General features: G+C 43.5%; 1 protein-coding gene across 2 annotated transcripts in view; it reads right to left on the bottom strand.

The window, feature by feature from the left end:
- Window positions 1-13,312, bottom strand: part of Fam234a (family with sequence similarity 234 member A) — a 30,207-nt gene extending 16,895 nt beyond the window's left edge. For both annotated transcript variants that reach the window (XM_078024383.1, XM_005323668.5), the window contains exon 1: window positions 13,140-13,312. The gene's annotated coding sequence lies outside the window, so the exon portion shown is untranslated. The remainder of the gene's footprint in view (window positions 1-13,139) is intronic.
- Between the last annotated feature and the right edge of the window lie 7,314 nt (window positions 13,313-20,626).

Below are 20,626 nucleotides of genomic sequence, written 5' to 3'. Positions count from 1 at the left end.
TTTATGTTGCACTGAGCTGAAAATATGATAGAATTCTAGCCACCACTTGAGCATTTTGACTTAGATTTCATTTTATCAGAATCCTGTTTTAATAGTAATACTAAGTGGAAAATGTTTCTTATAGTCTGCTTTTTAATAAATGCAATTTTGGGGCTGGGGATGTGGCTCAAGCGGTAGCGGCACTCGCCTGGCATGCATGTGGCCCGGGTTCGATCCTCAGCACCACATACAAACGACGATGTTGTGTCCGCTGAGAACTAAGAAACAATAAATAAATATTAAAATTCTCTCTCTCTCTGTCCCCCTCTCTTTCTCACTCTCTCTTAAAATAAATAAATAAACAAATAAATAAATAAATGCAATTTATTTATTTATGTGGTACTATGGACCAAACCCAGGGCCTCACACATGCTACACCAGGGCTCCACCAATGAGCTACATACCATTCTTTTTTTCTTTTCTGTTTTGAGACAGGGTCTTGCTAATTCTTGGAGACTGGCCTTAAACTTGTGATCTTTCTGCCTCAGTCACTGGAGCAGCTGGGACCACAGGTGCATACCACTGTGCTTGGCCTGCCCACTTTTTGGAGCTGTTTCTTGTATCCACATGGGCTTCCAGTCTTCTGTGCAAAGTGGCAGAGCAGTGTAGATGTCACAAGGCATCTGGTTTAGTGTGCAGCAGGGGACTCACATCATTACCTTCACATCTTTTTTATTTATGTGGTGCTGGGGCTTGAACCCAGGGCCTCATTCACGTCATCCTTGTCTTCTGCAAACATTAGGAGCCTCTTTCCCATCTCAAGTGTCCTGTTGATTCCTCTTTTCAAGTTTAAAGACCTATCCTATTTCCAGACTGGAGCTGCCCAAGGGTCAAGTGCTTTGTTTGAGACTTAGAGTCACTAAGACTCACCAAGGAACACAGATTTTTGTATGGGGAGGTTCCTCTAGAATCTCCCAGGGAGTCCTGCAGGCATTCACATACAACAGTTCCTTCCCCATGGTGGTGTGCAAGTATTCTACATAGTACACAAATGAACATCTGTACCCAACACATATCCTTCCTCCCCACAGGTGTGAAAGTTTCAGTTTTGATCAACTGTGGTTTCCTTTTAAACTTTTTTTAAAAATATTTTTTAGACCTTTATTTTATTCATTTATTTATATTCAGTGCTGAGAATTGAACCCAGGGCCTCACACATGCTAAGCAGGTGCTCTACCATTGAGCCACAGCTCCAGCCCTCCTTTTAAACTCTTTATTTTGAATTTAGTACAGGTTTACAGAAGGTTGTGAAGATGGTTCTAAGAAGTCCAATGTACCCTTCACCGTTTCTCTGGTAGTCACATGGCAACCGTGGTGACTCACAAAGCTCAGAAGTAGCACTGTGAGCATGTGCACCAGTGCAGTGTGGCCAGTCGCCCCGTGCTTCCTGCGCTGTCACACCCACCTGCCCCTCCACGCCCAAGGTGCGACTACCACACACTCCCCATTTCTCAAGTGCTATGATTCGGAGAAAGCCTGTAAATGGAAGCAGCCTGTGAACTGATGCTGGATCCTGGATTTCTACCCAGCATCATGCTCTGGGACTGTCCCATGGCTGCCTTTTCCACAGTCCTTTTGTCACTGGGTACTGCTGTGTAAGTGGCCACTTAGTCAGTTCTGTGGGGATACTGGTGGCTTCCAGCATAGGCCAACATGAAACAAGTTGCTATGAACATTCACAAGCAGGTTGAATGATCCATTTCCCTGCAGCAGTTGCTGGATCACACAGTAGTTGTGTGCTATCGTTTGTTGAAATTCGTGATGAAGATGCTACATGTTCTTGGTGGGTTGTCTCTTGTTTCGTTATGTGGCTTCCTACTCTGTCCCTACTGATTTTCCTGCTCTGTCCGATCTGCTGGCAATACGTCACTCTTCTCTTCTCTTTGATTAATGCATGCATGGAATGTCTTTTTCCATACTTTCATTTTCAACCCATCTATATCATTACATTTGAAATGAGTTTCTTTTAGACAGCACACAGATTAGAGTTTGTTCTTTTTTTTTTTTTTTAATTCACTTTTCCAATCTTTTACTTTGTATAGTCAGACCACTTACTGTTCATGGAATTCTCAGTTAGGCCTTCAAACTGCCTTCTTGTTTTGTTTGCTCTTTTCTTTTTTTTTTTTTTGTGGTGCTGGGGATTGAACCTAGAGCCTTGTGCACGTGAGGCAAGCACTCTAACAACTGAGCTATATCCCCAGCCCTGATCCTTCTATTTTGTTGTTCCTGGTTTTTTTTTTTTTCCTTGACTTCCTGCGGGTAATTTGAATTTTAGAATTCCCATTTGATATACATATCAGGTTGGATTTGGGTTTTATTGTTGTTGCTGTTTATTTGTTTGTTTGGTTTTGGCATTGAGGATTGAACCCAGGTGCACTTTACCACTGAGCTATGTCCCTAGCCCTTTTTATTTGTTTTGAGACAGGATGATAGGCGTATGCCACTGCACCCAGCTAGCTATAGGGTTTCTACAGGTTTTTTTTTTGTTTTTTTTTTTGTGGTTACTATGCATAGTACTTTATACTGGTTGACTCATTGCAACCTACTGGTGTCAGTACTTGCTGGCTGGAGTGAAGTAGGGACACCTTAATGCTGGAAGTCCCTGGACCCTCCTCCCCTGTTTAGTAGGACTAAAGTACATATACAGAACCACCTCAGTAGAAACTTTTGCTTCAATTGTCAAATCTTAGGAAGCTCACAAGAAGAGAGGTCTATGAAATTTGCCCATATTTTTCTTTTTCTGTTATTCTTCCTAACATTCCAAGACTGTCATTCCTTTCCATTCCAAAAATCTCCCTCGGCCATTCTTTTTTTTTAATATTTATGTTTTAGTTATAGGTGGATATAATATCTTTTATTTATGTGGTGCTGAGGATCAAACCCAGTGCCTCACACATGCTAGGCGAGCGCTCTACCTCTGAGCCACAACCCCAGCCCTCCCTCAGCCATTCTTATGTGCAGGTGAAACACTTGTCTTTCCTTCATGGAGGATGCCTTCTTTCCTATCACTGAAGATTCGTCAGGGTTTGGTAGGTCTGTTTCTTTCAGAATTGAGAACAAATTATGCTGCATCTTTCTGGCCTTTATGGTTTTGATGAAAAATCTTCTGTCATTTAAATTGTCTTCTCCACAAAATGAAATATCAATTCTGTCTTGCTGCTTTCATATTTTTCCTTTGTTTTTAGTTTTCAGAACTGCAGATGTTGTAAGCTATTATTCTGGTTTTCTGGAGTAGCAGTAGCACCTGGAAGGGTGTGCAGCTAGAAGGGTGTAAGGGCGAAAGAACTACAGGGCAGCCATGGGGATCTGGGGGAAGTGGATGAGAGCCGGCATGTACCAAGGGGCCAGGGCTCTGGGCTCCAGCCAGGTTCCTACTGAGCTCTTGACTCCAACATTTCCTTTGAAAATATATTTACATAGAAAAAGTTGAGAAGATTTAAGAAAAGTTTTAAATAAAAATAATTCTAACAGTTGCCTCACACATCCAGTAAAGACCTCAAGTGGTGCACCAAGTCTGGGAAGTGCTGCTCTCCACGGTCCTGAAACGGAGGCTGCCTCAGCTGAGAGCTTTCTTGCTACTGCAGAGAGGATGCTGAAACCCCTACCATGTTGCCCCAACCCCGCTGTCGGAAAGCACAGGCATTCTGAGCTGAAAGCTGCTCTCCTCACCAACTTCAGATCAGCTTGCCTTGGAAGAGCATCTCATTCCTTTTCCACCTGCATGTACTCCAGGTGTTTGTAAAGCCTGTGTATGAATCCACTGCAGGAGGCTTTCATCTACTATAATTATGACCATTGGCCATGTGATGGGAGTTACTGACCCTCCAGTGTCCCCAAGAGGCTGGCAAACATTGTTCTATTCTCTATGCTTACAGCCCTTCGTTTTGAATCCTACCAATCCCAGCACGAGAGAAAGAGAGAGAGAGAAAGAGATAGACAGATTGATTGATTCAGATAGCTGTTGCAGCTGGGTTTCCCAGTTCTGCTGGACTGGCCACAGTCAGTCAGTCAGGCCTTGCTCCAGGAATGTGGCAACTGTTATTTATTAGTTCTTTTCTGGTTTCTTAACCACTTGTGACTCAAAGCCAATAGAATTCTTGGTTTCTCAGGAGTATTTCTTTTATCTCATTACACCACAAAGGGAGCATCATGACCCAGGAGCACAGATTCAAGGTGTCAGACCACGTTTCTGGAGCCATACACCCCTCCGTCATCTGACCCACTGGGTGGACACAGGTGCAAAATGCCTGCTCACCTCTGGCCTACCACCTCCTCACCTCTGGCCTACCACCTCCTCACTGGGGCAGCTCAGACAGAGCTCCCACTCTAAGTTTGGCAAGGTTCTTGGCTGCCAGAGGACTATGGCTAATTTAGGTGGAAAGGGACTGGTTAGAAGGATGCCAAGAGTATGTAGGGCTGATGGAAGGAACAGAGAGCCACTCTCAGGAAATGACAGGCATGAAGGGAAGACAGGAGGCCGAGGATGCAGGAGGACCATGGCCACGGCAGGGTCTCATCAGGGCACTCCTTAGGCTAGGCACCTACCAGATTGGCAATTCTGTGAACAACCCAGCTGGGCCTCCCAGGGTTTGCTAATTTTCCTTTTTATCCCCTATATTCTTTCACCAGTTGTCTAGAAAAGTCTAAAGACAGCAACTAGCACAATACCCAAAGTCCTGGGGAAATAAACAAAACTCTTCCCCTGGCTATCATTAAAATGTAGAGACAGGGGCTACAAGTGTAGTTCAGTAGCAGAGCACATGCCTAGGACAAGCAAGGTCCTAGGTTCAATTCCAGCACGAGAGAAAGAGAGAGAGAGAGAGAGAGAGAGAGAGAGAGAGAGAGAGAGAGAGAGAGAGAGAGAGATTGATTCAGATAGCTGTTGCAACTGGGTTTCTCAGTTCTGCTGGACTGGCCACAGTCAGTCAGTCAGGCCTTGCTCACTATGGCAGGCCATGCCAGAAGGCCACAGTCCTCATCCTGGCAAAGGCTGGCATCCCTCACACAGCTATTTTTTAATCCTTTTTTAAAAAAAATTTCTTAGTTATATATGGACACAATATCTTTATTTTGTTCATTTATTTTTATATGGTGCTGAGGATTGAACCTAGTGCCTCACATGTGCAAGGCAAGCACTCTGCCACTGAGCCACAACCCCAGCCCCACACAGGTATTTTTAAATTTGGGTCAATAATAAATGATTCAAAAAAGAGAGGTTAAATTCTGCCCATAATGTCTTTGGAGGTTTGACAGGCTTTTCATGGAAGGGAGCCGCACACCAGTGCCAACAGACAGAAGCGAGAGGTGGCTCAGGTAGTGAGGAGAACTTAGGCAGCATCATGCTTCTTGCCTGCCTCCTAATCATTAACAGAGTTCCAAGACTTTTGTCCCAGTAAAAGTAAAGATGCTTTATAGGACTGGGTGTGTCGCTCAGTGGTAGATTACTTGCTTAGCATGCACAAGACCCTGGTTTTTATTTCCAAGCATGCCCCCAAAACAAAACAAAGATACTTCATAAAAAATAGATGAAAGATAATGTGATCCTTCTCTGAAGTCTTCTGTTCTTTATGAGAGAAAACTGAGGAGCCAAGTGTTGGTAGGACCCTAGACCCAAATTAAACAATATAATGCTATTTATCCTACAAGCACACCTACACAGATGGAGAGAAGACAGCCTTGCCCCTCCCTATGCTAACACAATAAATCATACCCAGGGGTTCATTTCCCTTGAAATTCCCACCTGAGCTGAGTGTCTAAGAGCAAGCCACACAGGCACCACTGGGAAGCTTGCCCTGAGCACAGTGATAGACACCAGACAAAGCTAGTGAGAGCTCAGAACTGAAGGCAGGATCCCTCCTGTGTGAGATGGCTTCTGCTTGCTCTGTCCCTGGACCACAGTGCTGTCACACAGCTCTCTCTCTGTGCTGAAGAGTCAGAAAAAGCCAGACACACAAACGAATGAGTGCATGTGAAAGTTGAAAGGGTAAGGCCTACCTAATGTGAACTTCCTGCTGCAAAACGTGAGGTTTCTATTCAGGGACGGGGAAGCTGCAGGGACAACTTGATATTATTTTTGCAAAATCTTTTGAATTCATAAGTAGTCAAAACAAAAAGTTAAAAAGAAATAAAATCTGGGCTGGGGATGTGGCTCAAGTGGTAGCGCGCTCTCTTGGAATGCGTGCGGCCCGGGTTTGATCCTCAGCACCACAAGCAAAACAAAGATGTTGTATCCGCCGAAAACTAAAATAAATAAATAAATAGATATTAATTTTTAATAAATAAATAAAGAAAGAAAGAAAGAAAGAAAGGCTGCTGGGTGTGGTGGTGCTCGCCTGTAATCCCAGCATCTGGAGGCTAAGGCAGGAGGATCCTGAGTTCAAAACCATCCTCAGCAACTTAGCGAGGCGCTAAGCAACTCAGTGAGACCTTGTCTCTAAATAAAATGCAAAAAAAAAAAAAAAAAAGGCTGAGGATATGGCTCACTCATTAAGCACCCCTGGGTTAAACATTGATACCAAAACAAACAAACAAACAAACAAACAAACAAAACGGAAAAACTTTACAAAGGGAGGCAGGATCAGAGGTTCATTCAAGTTCAAGAAGAACCAGCTTCCCCACAAGCAGCCCCACACATACCTCAGAGCCACCTCACTACAAAGCTAGTTTATTCCAAAGGCAGAAACTTTTTGTTTTGTATCATTTGTGTTTGAGAGAACACAGATTAACAGTGGAGTTTTGTGGTAACTTGGAGTCCCACTGTGAAGAACAGCCAGACTCTGGCATGCTGCAATTCTCTTTTTCAAAATAATTAGTGGCTTCCTGAAAACTACCCACTGCATTCATTTCCCTTTCCACAGAGGGGAAGAAAAAGATATTCACAGCATTTAGCCCAAATACACAACGGCATCAGGCAAACACCAGAGTCCTGCAGGGTCCTTAGGCTGGATCACATGTATCCAAGTGAATGCCAAAGGGAAGGCGCTCTCCTGCTAAGCATCCTCCCCATGGCTTCAATGCCTGCTTCAGAAGAGCTGTGAGAGCGCTGGACACAGATGCAGAAATCTCCGGAAAATTAAAGAGCTGATCGGAAGTTTCTTCCCAAGACCCCCAAATCCTGAGCTAAGTCTTCCTGGGAACTCTACTTAGCCACCAGGAAACAGGTGTAGTATTAAAGGTCTCAAAAGCAGCACAGTCAAAGCGAGCTGGCTCACATTTCACCTAGTTTGAAAATAAGGACAGCAAGAGACAGGTTCAAAGATTTGCTCACCAACAGCAGAAAGGTATCCATGCTTTTCTTCTGTGGTCACTGAAAATGCCTAGGGAATGAGACAAGATTTCTGGAGGCCTGATAGAGAAAGTCCTCATGGACTCTCCCTGGGCCAGGCTGTACTTTGGCACTTAATCATAACCATGGAGTCAAGCCATTTGGCTCTTAGCAAGCTGACAACAAAAAGGTGAACTCCCCATTATCACGTTAACCTAAAGTTTCTGACGTGGGTAGGTTTCCAGAGTGGCTACTTTTTAACTTCACAGATGATTCCTTGGGTTTTCTCAGGCCTCTTTCTGGTACAGTACAAGAAATTCAAAGGAAGATGTGAGAAATGTGTACCTGCAAGAAGTCTAGGCTCACTGCACTGCCTGCCTGGTTTTACTTTCAGCCTCTTCATCCTGTGCACATGAAACATAACAGTTAAGTGCTAGAGCCTCTGCTACCAGGTAGTGAGGCTGCTGCGGGGTGAGCACAATGACCTAGAGGCTTTGGGAACAGAATGGGAAATTCTCCTCCCTGTTGGAAATGGAAACCTGCAGGCCCCTTAGTGTGGATATTCACTCTTTGCTGCCACTAGAAGTCAGAAGAAGTCTCAGGAGCAAAGGCAAACAGTGCGGGATGAGGGCTGCCTTCACCTCAGCAGAGGACAAAAAGTGAGGCCTAGTGGCTCACAGCATGCACAGGGGGCTCCACATGCTAACCAGACCCTAAGAAGTGCAACAACAGAGAACTAAGGTTTGCCCTAAACTGAGTTGGTGTTTGAATTCTGACTTTCTTCTTTTTGTTTCACATTGCAACTGCTGTTGTTGAATTCCATATAGAAAGGGGGTAAGAAAAACATGCTCTAGGCATTTTCAGTGACCACAGCAGAAACATTTCACTTCTTTTTAAAAAAAATACCTTTATTCCATTCATTTATTTTTATGTGATGCTGAGGATTGAATCCAGGGCCCTGCACGTGCTAGGCGATCGTTCTACCAAGCCACAATCCCAGCCCAAGGGTATTTTACTTCTAATATCACCAGGAAGCATCTGCAAACTACAAACAGGGTAAACAATATTCCTGATTTCATTTGTTAGCACAGCAAGGACCCACTACCTGTGGGCCACAGGGACTTCAAGAACCACTCCAGCCTAAAAGACAAGGCTTCTGAAATTTCCAAGGGAAGGACAAAAACATGTACCTCTGTGCTAGCAAAATCCAGTGTTGGAGGTGAGAAATAAGTCCCAAGCAGTGTTAATTTTTGTTAGCATCAACTCAACAGATGTTCTTAGAGGAAAACAAAATTGCACTTGTGCATTTGTATAAGCCATGGTATGGGAATTAAAAACACTGCCTTCCAGAAAGAAAAGCCGTTAAAATGTAACAGATGAAGATACTAAGGAAAAGATTCATAGCTCTGTGTCCTTTCAGTCACCGTTCTTTCAGCACAGAAATTGGAAATTCATATAAATTTCAGAGAATAATTGACTGGAGTTTCCTCCTATCAATTTTGAGCTTCTGAAATCATAACTATTAAGTACATTTCTTGACATATAAAACAAAACAAAAAAAGAAAGGAAATGTGTGGGAAAGTGTAGTAACATGACACACATTGCTTAAGGTGAATAAATGACTCAAAGGGCAACCTGAAGTAGGACAATCCTTGAGTTTTCACCCGTCACTCCCTGGCACTGTGGAGCTGCCAGGAAATCAAACACAGCTAGTGCTTGTGCCCAAAGCCACTGGGGCTGCCACACCTGTCCTCAGGAGCAAACAGGCTGTCCCTATGCTGATACAATTCTCATTATGAGCAAGAACAATAAAATTGCACAAGAGTTTGTAGCTCACAGACATTTCAAAGAGGCAGGAATACCATATACACACAGAAAGGAAATAAAAGGTACCCCCTGGTTTGAGCCCTAGCACTAAAACAAATAACAACAACAAAAGAAAGAAAACAGGTACTTCATTTCCCCCCCAAAAGTTCTTTAAGAATATTAGTTTATCCAATCAGAGAGAACAGAAAGTAAAAACAAAAGTCTCATTTTAATTGTTTTTTAATTAGGGAAAGCATGAAATCTCCAGGAAGGACAGAATGAAAACTATCAGATCAAATAACTGGAAAGTCAATAGATATTTCCAAAAGAGGGGAGTCTAATTTTTTAAACAGAAATGTAATAAAAACTGCATTTTTGAAGAAAGATCATTTCAGGTTGCTTTAATAATAAATGCCCGGATGCTGAGTACAAGGGGTGGGGCATGCCTACCTAGCCACTCCTGAGGTTGAGGCAGAATAGCACAAACTCTTGTCTCAAAATAGAAAAATAAAAAGGGCTGCATATGTAGCTCAGTGGTAGAGCACCCTGGGTTCAATTCCTCATACCACAGAAAAAAAGAATCCCCAACTTTCAGGTTTTGTTTTTTGGTACTAGGGATTGAACTCAGGGACACTCAACCACTGAGCCACATCCCCAGTCCTGTTTTGTATTTTATTTAGAGACAGGGTCTCACTGAGTTGTTTAGTGCCTCCCTGTAGCTGAGGTGGGCTTTTAACTTGTGATCCTCCTGTGTCTCAGCCTTCTCAGATGCTGGGATTACAAACATGCACTACCACACCTGGCTAATTTTTTTTATATTTATTTTTTAGTTGCAGTTGGACATAATACCTTTATTTTATTGATTTATATGCAGTGCTGAGGATCAAACCAAGGACACCACCCATGCTAGGCAAGTGCTCTACTGCTGAGCACAACCCAAGCTCCCTGGCTCAATTTTTAAATTGTGTATTTTACCATTCTCTTTTAAGGGAACAATGAATAATGTTCCCTTAAATGAACAAGAGATCAGTCAGAACTAAGCAGTTCATCCTAAAAAATGTATTTCATGCTTTAAAGTCTGACTTCATTTAATTTTAGCTGCATGTCTTCAAGTCTTAACTCTGACTTTATAAAGGAACCTGGAAAACTGAGTACAGTGTGTATACCTGCAATCCCAGGGCTCAGGAGGTGGAGGCAGGAAGGACTGCAAGTTCAAAGCCAACCTCAGCCACTTTGTGAGGCCCTATGGTAGGTCTGGATCTAGGCCCCCTGCTGTTTGCCCCAAATTTCTAGCTCAGTTGGCTGAATGTTCCTACTCAGAGAAGAGCAGCTTACATGACCGCACCACACTGGATGGTATAACAAAATTTTACAAAGCAGACTTTTTTTAAAAAATCAAGGATAATTTACACTTGTAAATTAAAATCAATAAATAAAATGGGGTGTGTGTGCCTACAAATTTAAAAGAGAGAAGGAGGGAAGAATATGTTGAAATAAACAGGGAAGAGAGGCTTGGTGCAAGGTGTAGTAGCTTTTTATTAATTAATCACTTTCTAAATTTGTTCTAATTAGTTATAGATGACAGTAGAATGCGTTTTTAAAAATATTTTTTAGTTGTTCATGAATCTTTATTTTATTTATGTGTATGTGGTGCTGAGAATCGAACCCAGTAACTCACACCTGCTAGGCAAGCGCCCTACCACTAAGCCACAACCCCAGCCCCTAGAATGCGTTTTTATTTATTTACTTTTTATAATGATGAGGACTGAACCCAGGAATGCTCCACCATTGTGCAACATCCCCAGCCCTTTAAAAAAAATAAAAACTTTTAGTTGTAAATGGACACAATAACATTATTTATTTTTACTTGGTGCCGAGGATAGAACCCAGTGCCTCATACATGCTAGGCAAGTAAGTGCTCTACCATTGAGCAACAACCTCAGCCCATCCGCAGCCCATTTTATTTTTTGTTGTTTTGAGACAGGGTCTGGATAAATTGCTGAGGCTGGCCTTGAACTTAACTCCCTTCAGGCGTGTGCCACCATGCCTAGCTTCTGGTTCACATATTTTATAGGTGCAATTTTTTATACCTTTATTTATTTATTTATATGTGGTGCTAAGAATCAAATCCCATGCCTCATGTATGCTAGGCTAGCACTCTACCACTGAGCTAAAATTGAAGCCCCTGGCCCATGTATTTTGACAGCAATCCAATATGAGGTGTCTGAGGGACACCACAAACATTAAGAAGGCAGCACTGGAGCTTCCAGCTGACCAAGCAGATGTCAGACAAAGACAGTTACAGAGTCCAGTTGTTTACAGTGAACCAAGAATAATCTCGAGGCAAAGAATAGGCCCACATTCATTTTTCGACTGAGAACAAATTTTAAGGTCATGATTCCCTGACAAAGGCAGAATTTCACAGCACATGCAGTCAGCATTCAAAAGCCTCAACAAGTTATTTTCCTTCACATGAAGGACTTTCAAAGCAACCAAGGATGGCACACAGAACTTCCTAAAGATAAGCTGAGGGATAAGAGCTATTGGCATTTCAGATGAGCAATCATCACACCCAGTGAGTTTCGAGTTTTCTGGGTTGGTCCTCAATAACTCTTTCTGAGTTTTAGGGTTGGTGTTTCACCTGTGGCTCTTCTGCAGGTCAGTGTCATTCATTCTTTTATATATATATATATATATATATATATATATATATAAAACAAAGATAATGTGACCATCTACAACTAAAAAAATAATTTAAAAAATGTTCAGTTCTAGTTAAGCTCTGAAGAGCCATTCACTAAACCATTAATTAACTATTTTCTTTGAAATCTACAGCTTGTAGGAGCAGATGAATTACAAGTGGATTAGAAACAGGGCACAAGTCAGATGTGACTACCTGACACTTACACTTTCTCTAGAGTAAGAGTACCTTGACAGTCCTTGGGAGAATCCATTTTCCCACATGCCCAGTGAGGTTTTGTTGGGACTGACCCTTTCCCACTCAAGGGAGGATGGAGGGCTCCTTACCAATGTGTGGTTAACTAATTAGATTTACAGAAATTTAGGGCCCAAATGAATGAGGCCCAGAACTTCAGCCAGAATTACAGAAACTAGGAGTTTTCCCACAGGATGGGATGGTAAGTGGTACAGTGGTTTTAAACTATGTTCACAAACTGTTTGTTTGTTAAGTCTCCCTTCAGAAGGTGGAGTCCCTTGTACTTAGTAACCCTAAGGAATAGAATGCACAGGCTCCAAAAGTCAGGTCATAAAAAGTATAGTGGTTTCCACCTCCTTCCTACCACCCCCCCAGCCACCCCCCTTCTCTCTCAGCTGTCCTAAGGAAAGGCCCTGAGGCAAGTCAGGGACTCCAGCCACCAGCCCTGCGGGAGAGCCATCCTGCAGTTAGACTCTCCTGGGACTGTCAGCTGGGCAGGGACACTCGGAAGGCCTAACCCACAGAAACTTTGATACACAGCAGCAGATAACAGCACAGGAACCTGAGAAAAGGCCAACAGAGAAGAAAGAGTAGAGGGGGTAAGCAGGCGACACCCCCCCACACCCACAATACCAAACCCGGTCTCTCCACGCTCCGGGGTTTCCTCTCCGCAGTGGCAGCTGGTTCATGACCCCGCCGCCCCGAGCATGCCAAGGGAGCAGCAAAGACTGCGAGCCAACCAGGCGCCAGCAGACCCCCGCCCCAGCGGGCACGCCGGGTGTCCACGCCTCTGCCCTGCACTTTGTCTTCGGCACCTCCGGGGTCCGCTCTTTCACCTATCATCGCAGCGCCGGGTAGAGCGGATGCAGTGCAGGGCCGATCCGGACTCCGCCGGCACCGCGACCCGAGCGTCAGGCGGTCAGCGGACGCACAGGCCCGAGCGCGGTGACCTCTCGGCTCCGGGTGCTCGGGCCAGCCTGAGGAGGCCGGTTACCAGGCGGCGCGCCCCGCCCGCGGTCCCGCGGCCCCTCAGCCCGGTGCTTGACCGGGCCGCTCCCACCAGAGAGAAGCCGCGTGCGCGAGACATCGAGTTACCTCAGATCGGGGCGCGGCACCCTCGGGGCTCCTCGCACACTACTATGAAAGCTGGCTCAGGCGCTCGATCCTGAGACAGCGACCCGCCACCGGGAAATGCCGCACCGCGGAGACCAAGGCGCGGGGACAGGGTCCTAGAGTAGTGGCTCGCCCCGCCGCAGGCCCCGCCCTAGAAACGCCCATTCCCGCCGTAGGCCCCGCCCCGTCACACGCTGACCCCACCTATCACGCCTGTAGGCTCTGCCCCCCAGCAAGTTACCCCTACCGCAGGCCGTTCAGACCCCGCCCATCCCACGCAGGCCCCGCCCCGCGCCAACGTCTCAGATCTCGGCTACGGGTCTCCTTCTCTTCGCAGGCCCCGCCTCATCCGCAGGCCCAGCTCCCGCCGCAGAACGCGCCAGCCTCTGAGGCCCCACCCACTATGCGTCACTTCCGTCCTGCGAAAGGGTCTCTGGAACTGCCCGGCTGGGCGACCTGCGTCGGTTGCTGAGCAACACGACGCCGCTCCCTTGATCCTCCTCAGCCAACCCCCGCGGGAACCCGGCGCTCTGGTGGAGCGTTGCTTCTCTTTGGACCCGAGTGTGGTTGCGCGCGGGTGGCCATACTGGTCTAGACCATGGGGCTCGGTCTCAGCTTGTACCGACTGACCCCACCCGGCGCCGATGGCTCTGGCCGTCCCCCGCCACACCAGCTTCGGCAGGCAGGAAGGCATGTGCCAGGTCTCGGTGGGCTCGTCTCGGTTCTGCGGTCGCCGATGCCTCGGGCTGAGTTCCTCTTCTGATCGCGCCCGCTGGTACCTTCCACCCCTGCCCTGTTGAGTGCATTTCTTTTTTCTGTAGTGCTAGATTCTGTCCTAGAAGCGTCGTGCGAATATTGTTGGCGGCGTCTCTTCACTGGTGTCTTGATGAACGACGGTTTATTTTAATATAGACAAAGATGTCAAACTTTTATGGTTGGCACTTTCTGGTCTTGTTTAAGAAATCCTTCTCTAAAAGGGCATGGTGGTGCGTGCCTGTGATCCCAGTGACTCGGATGCCTGAGGCAGGAGAGTAACAAGTTCAAGGATAGCCTTGGCAATTTAGTGATACCCTGACTAAAAATAAAAAATAAAAAGAGCTGGGCATGTAACTCAGCGGTTATGTGCCCCTAATACCAAAAAAAAAAAAAAAAGTCTGGTGTGGTGCAGGTCTGTAATCCCAGGGGCTTGGGACCTAAGGCAGGTGGATCATAAGTTCAAAGCCAGCCTCAGCAATTTAAGGAGGCCCTACGCATCTCAGTGAGATCCTGTCTCTAAATAAAATATAAAAAAGGGCTGGGGATGTTGCTGTTGTTAAGCACCCGTGGGATCAATCCCGAGCACCAAAAAGGAAAAAGACATTCCCTATTCCACGTTGTTCTGCCATATTTGCTGTAAAGTTTTCAAAGTTTTAACACTTAAGTCTTTAACTTAATTTGGAATAGAGTGTAAAGTGAGGAAGTAATTTTATTCGTTGTTGTTATTATTAGGTACCAGGGATTGAACTCAGGAGCACTCAACCACTGAGCCACATCCCCAACCCTATTTTGTATTTTCTTTAGAGACAGGGTCTCACATCTCCCTGTTGCTGAGGCTGGCTTTGATCTCAAAATCCTCCTGCCTTAGCCTCACAAGCTGCTGGGATTACAGGCATGGGCCCTGGGTTCCAGCTCATTTCTTTTTCCATATGTATAACTGGGAGTCCTGGTATCAGTTACTGGACTAGTCCCATCTTTCCCCAGCAATCTGCAATGGCACTTGCCACATTTAAAAATCCATATGTGCAATGTGGATGTGTGGCCACAGCCATAATCTCAGGGACTCTGGAGGCTGAGGCAGGAGAATTTCAAATTCCTGGCCCGTCTGGGAAACTTTGTCTAAAAAAAAAAGAAAAGAAAAAGAAAAAAGGGCCAGGGTGTAGTTCAGTGGTAGAACCCCCTAGGTTCAATTCGAGGACTGGAAAAAAGAATCCAAATGTGTAAGAGTTTCTGTCATAGCTTCATTTGTTTTACCCTAACACCTACACATGGTATTCTGGATCAGACGGCTTCCTGATTTGATTTTTGTGCGCTGTCTTCAAACCCTCTACCTGACAGGCCTTAGCCCTGGAGTACCATGTTAGAGATGACGGAACTCTTCCTATATGAGAGTCAGATGCAACATAGGTGAGGCACAAATAAAAATAGCTTCTCTATAAAGGAGAAAAGGCTGCTGTCCCTCTCTTTTCTTGAGGGGGTCTCCTTTTTACTCCAGTCCTTTGGCTGGTAAAAAAAAAAAAAAAAAAATCTTTCCAGAGCCTAGACAGCCCCATGTGTCTCTTTGTTTCGATTTTTTTTTTTTTTTGAGTTTACATTTCTGGATATCTTTTTTTTTTTAAAGAGAGAGTGAGTGAGAGAGAGAGAGAGAGAGAGAGAGAGAGAGAGAAGAGAATTTTCCAATCTTTATTTTTTAGTTTTCGGCAGGCACAATATCTTTGTTGGTATGTGGTGCTGATGATCGAACCTCGAACCCGGGCCGCACGCATGGCAGGCGAGCGCGCTACCGTTTGAGCACATCCCCAGCCCTTCTGGATATCTTATTTTAATAAATTGTGACTGTAAAGACTATTAAATTCTTTTTCCCCTTTTTTATTGTCACATTATAATTATATGTAACATTGGGATTTGTTATATACATATATGCACACAATAAAACAGTATAATTTGATCAATTTCATTTCTTGTTTCGACTTTTGAGGACTTAGAAATGTCTCCAGGGCTGGGGATGTGGCTCAAGCGGTAGCGCGCTCGCCTAGCATGCGTGCGGCCTGGGTTCGATCCTCAGCAGCACCACATACCAACAAAGATGTTGTGTCCGCCAAGAACTAAGAAAAAATAAATAAATGTTAAAAATTCTCTCTCTCTCTCTCTGTCCCCCTCTCTCTCTCACTCTCTCTTTAAAAAAAAAAAAAAAAAAAAAAAAAAAAAGAAATGTCTCCAAATCCTGGGTCTCACTTCTCCTAGAAATATAAATATGTAAAAGATGATACTCCTATTTATGTTTGGACCTAACCTAAACCAGGCTGAATCTAAGACTAAGTAGTTGGCTCTGTAAATCATGGTACTGGAGATTGAACCCAATAACTAGACAAATAGCTACAGATCTATTGCACATAGTGAGTGAAGAAGTCTCCAGAGGTCAGAGGTTTTACCTTCACATTGAGAAATCCAGGGAACTTTCACTTCCCCATGTTACCATCAATGGCATTTTTTTTGGGGGAGAGGGCATTTCTTGGTACTTAGGATTGAACCCAGGGGCGATTTACCACTGAACTATATCACCAGCATCCACCTTTTTAGTTTTTTTTTTTTTTTTTTTTTTTTTTTTTTTTAATTTTGAGGTAGTGTCTGACTAAGTTGCTTAGGGCCTCACTGAGTTGCTGAGGCTGGTCTGGAAGTTGCAATGCTTCTGCCTCAGCCTCCAGAGTAACTGTGACATGACTTGGCTGCCAAGCCTGGCAGACAGCCCACTGTTCCCTACTGAGAAGAGTGGCAGCTCAGGTGAGCTAGAGCACAGATGGCAAGCATGGGTTCAGTCAGCAGTGCAGAGCCTGCTATGCTGGCTTGCAGTTAAGGCTCAGCAGGTTGCCAAAAACTAAAAAAATAAATAAAAATTCTCTCTTTCTTTAAAAATTAAAATAAAATAAAGTCTGCTCTAAGGAAGACAGAGGAGAGTTTTATTTTTGACCTCAAATCTCCCATCTTCAGGGGGCTCAGGGACACAACTTCACAACTTTTAGGAGAGTGGGACAATAGGCAGGAAGTACACACATACAGATGTAATTAGGCTGTGCTAGTTGAAAACAAAGTCTGGCTGTCCCACCATTTCCATTCTCACATGAAAGATCTCCAGGAGCAGAAAATCAGATGTCAGGAAGTAGCTTTTTAATTTTATTATTTTTATTTTGTGGTACTGGAAATTAAACCAAGAGTCATTTACTTCTAAGCTATGTCCCCAGCCCATTTTATTTTATTTTGAGACAAGGTCTTCTTCCTAAATTGCCCAAGCTGGCCTTGAACTTGCAATCCTTCTGCCTCAGACTCTCCAGTTACTGGGATTATGGTGTGTACACCATGTCCAGCTCTGTAAGTCAGTTGGTGGGTGAAGGAGGCTGACAAGATATTGCCTTCTTAAACAAGAACATGAAGAATTATATATATACTTACTTAGTCTTTCTTTAATGTCTTCCAGTAAGATTTTAATTTTATTTATTTAAAAAATTTTTGTTCTAATTAGTTATACATGACAGTAGAATGCATTTTGATACATTGTACACAAATAGAATACAACTTCTCCTTCCTCTGGCTGTACATGATACAGAGTCACATCAGTAGTGTGATCATACATGTATACAGGGTAATAATGTCTGTCTTGTTCCACTGTCCCTCCCATCCCCACATCCTCTCCCCTCCCCAAGATTTTTATTTCTTGCACACAAATCTTTTGGCTCTTTTGTTGGATTTATTTCTGAGTATTCTGCAGTTTTCATTGCTATTGAAAATTATGTTGTTAGAAAATAAGTTTTGTGGGGCTGGGATTGTGGCTCAGCGATAGAGCGCTTGCCTAGCACGGGCGGGACCCAGGTTCGATCCTCAGCACCACATAAAAATAAAGGCATTGTATTGTGTCCATCTACACCTAAAAAAATAAATATTAAAAAAATAAATTTTTGGTAGTTGATGGTTTATAGAAATACATCTAGGAGGGGCTGGGGATGTGGCTCAAGCGGTAGCGTGCTTGCCTGGCATGTGTGTGGCCCGGGTTCGATCCTCAGCACCACGTACAAACAAAGATGTTGTGTCTGCAGAAAAACTAAAAAATAAATATAAAAAAAAGAAAAAGAAATACATCTAGGAATCTCTCCCTCTGATCCATGGGGAATTGGTTCTGAGATTCTTGAGGTTACCAAAATCCACAGATGCTCAAGTTATTCATATAAAATAGTATGGTCTTTTGAAAGAAAGCTGTCAGTGGAAACTCCCAGTAGTTCAGATGTTGGATTTAGCAGATAAAAACTTCAAAGCAATTATTTATCTATCCATCTACCTATCTATATACACATGCACACATATCTCTTTCTATATATATACACACACATACATGTTCATGGAACTTACATAAATCATGTTAAAGAATTACATGGAAATACAACAGTTATTTGTCAGAGAATTCCAATAAAGGCATATAAATTAGAAATTATCTTTAAAAGTCCAACCTAATGGAAATTCTGGAGTTCAAAAAATACAATAATCAAAATGGAAAACAATTACTAAGAGGGGCTCAACAGATCTGAGCTAGCAAAGGGAAGGATCGGAAGGATCAGCAAAGTTGAACATGGATGAATAGAAATTATCCAATATGAAGAACAGAAAAGAAGCTAGGTGCAGTGACTCACACCTATAATCCCAGAGACTAGGGAAGTCAAGAATGGAGGATCACAAGTCAGAGGCCAGACACAGCAACTTAGCAAACCCTGTCTCAAAATAAAAAACAAAATGGGTTGGACTAGGGATGTAGTTAAGTGGTACAGCACAACTGGGTTCAATCCTTGGTACCCCCTCCAAAAAAGAAAGAATATGCACAAATTACCCAACATTACACAGTTTATCCAGCAATCAATCAGAGTTTTCCTTATACTCTCACCAATACATAGTTGATTTTTAATAATTTTGGCAGTAAAAGAAGGTTCAGAATTAAGATGGTTAAATTGTTTTGTTCAAATCACCATTTGGAAGAAAAGTCATGCATTAGAATATTTTTAAATAGCCATGCCTTAGAGTATGACTATACTCTAATTTTAAATTTGGATGCTTGTATGATCATCTTAGTCTTGGACTCTTATAGAGCAAGTCTTTTCTTCCTTTCTCAGAGCATCAGTAATGTTAAATTATCATTTGTGAAAGGTTTTGAAAGAAGAAATTATAAGCAGTCCTGAGGTGTTATACCCACACCTTTAAAAAGTCAACTCCCTTTCTTCTGGTTTTTACCCACAGATGTTGCAATTTGTTTTTGTTTGGAATTAAAAACAAGTGTCATTCAGCTCCATGAAACATATTCATGTTGACCACCTTTCCTTTGACCAGGACATTTTCATTGCTTGGTCTTGGCAGTACACATTTCTGGATAATATGAATTTCCTACATTTGCATCAAGATCTGTAGGAACTAGAAATATTCTGTAGGTGAGCTGACTTGAGCAGCTTGAGATAGTTCCATGGAGGCAGTACCTGGGTTCCATCCTTGCCTCTGCCAAAGACCAGCTCTGTGACCTTTATCTAGTTACCTATTCCTTTCTCAGTATCTTCATCCATAAAGAAAGGACATTAAATAAGACCTACCCCACCTCTCCTCAAAGGGTTACTTCAGGGGAATAATAAAAAGTGAGACAACAGGTAAAAAGCACTTTTAAATTTTTTTTATTTTTTAGCTTTAGGTAGAAACAATATCTTTATTTTGTTTTTATGTGGTGCTGAGAATTGAACCCAGTGCCTCAAGCATGGTAGGCAGTGTGCTACCACTTGAGCCACAAACCCAGCCCCCACTTTTTTTTTTTTTTTTTTAAGGAAAAAGAAGCAAAGGAGAAACAGAGGGGACTGCTATCCCAAAGGCTGTGATTCTGCCCATTAGTAGGAATAGGGGTTTTATAAAAGTGATTCAGAGAAAATAAGATTAGGGAGGAGAGATCAGGAAGGAGAAGTTTAGGGAAAAGAAGGTCAGGAAGGAGAAGTTTAAGGAAAAGAAGATCAGGGAGGAGAAGTTTAGGGAAATGAAGATTGGGAAAAAGAAGAAAATAGAAAATAACATGAAGCTTCAAAGCCACAAGGGATACAGTCCAAACATCAAGTGAACCCCTGTTATAATTTCCCACTATCAATTTCAGGTACTTCCTGCTAAAAGATGGTGAAGTTGAGAGAAGTAACCCAAAGTCCTTGTTCTCTATCAGGTGAGTCATGGATAGTTAAAGGCATTCAGTGTCAGAGCAATCCAGAGGTCTGCAGATAGCAGGTGATTAGACAAGGCATACATAGGTTAGGGAACATGCAAATGGCCAAAGTTGTAGCAACTTTCCTGAGTTCAGTTTCCTTTTTCTCAAAGTAGAAGGTGGGAGTTCCCCAAAGCAAAAGGAAGCTTCAGCACTTGCTGGGCCAGTCCCTCAGCCCCTCCCTTTAATCACAGGAACAGCTCCTCTGGTTTGGTCCAAAGCAAACTCACACTCCCAATTTCTTTAGCAGTTGGCTCTCAACAAACTCACCAATACCTTGATTCCTCAACACGGAAGCGGGGTTCCTTGGACAGCCAGGCCTGACCAAGAAAGCTGGTGTGGAGGCTGCTCTTGGGTCCCAATATGGAGTGCCAAATTGTTCATGAATGCTCGGTCCTTGTTCCAATCCAATAACAGGACACCGTTTTGAGAAAAAGGAAAACTAAGTTTT

This window comes from Ictidomys tridecemlineatus, chromosome 10, assembly GCF_052094955.1.
Source record: "Ictidomys tridecemlineatus isolate mIctTri1 chromosome 10, mIctTri1.hap1, whole genome shotgun sequence".
NCBI lineage: Eukaryota > Metazoa > Chordata > Mammalia > Rodentia > Sciuridae > Ictidomys > Ictidomys tridecemlineatus.
The sequence above is the reverse complement of the archived record's forward strand: the minus strand, read 5'-3'. Positions and strand labels throughout refer to the sequence as shown.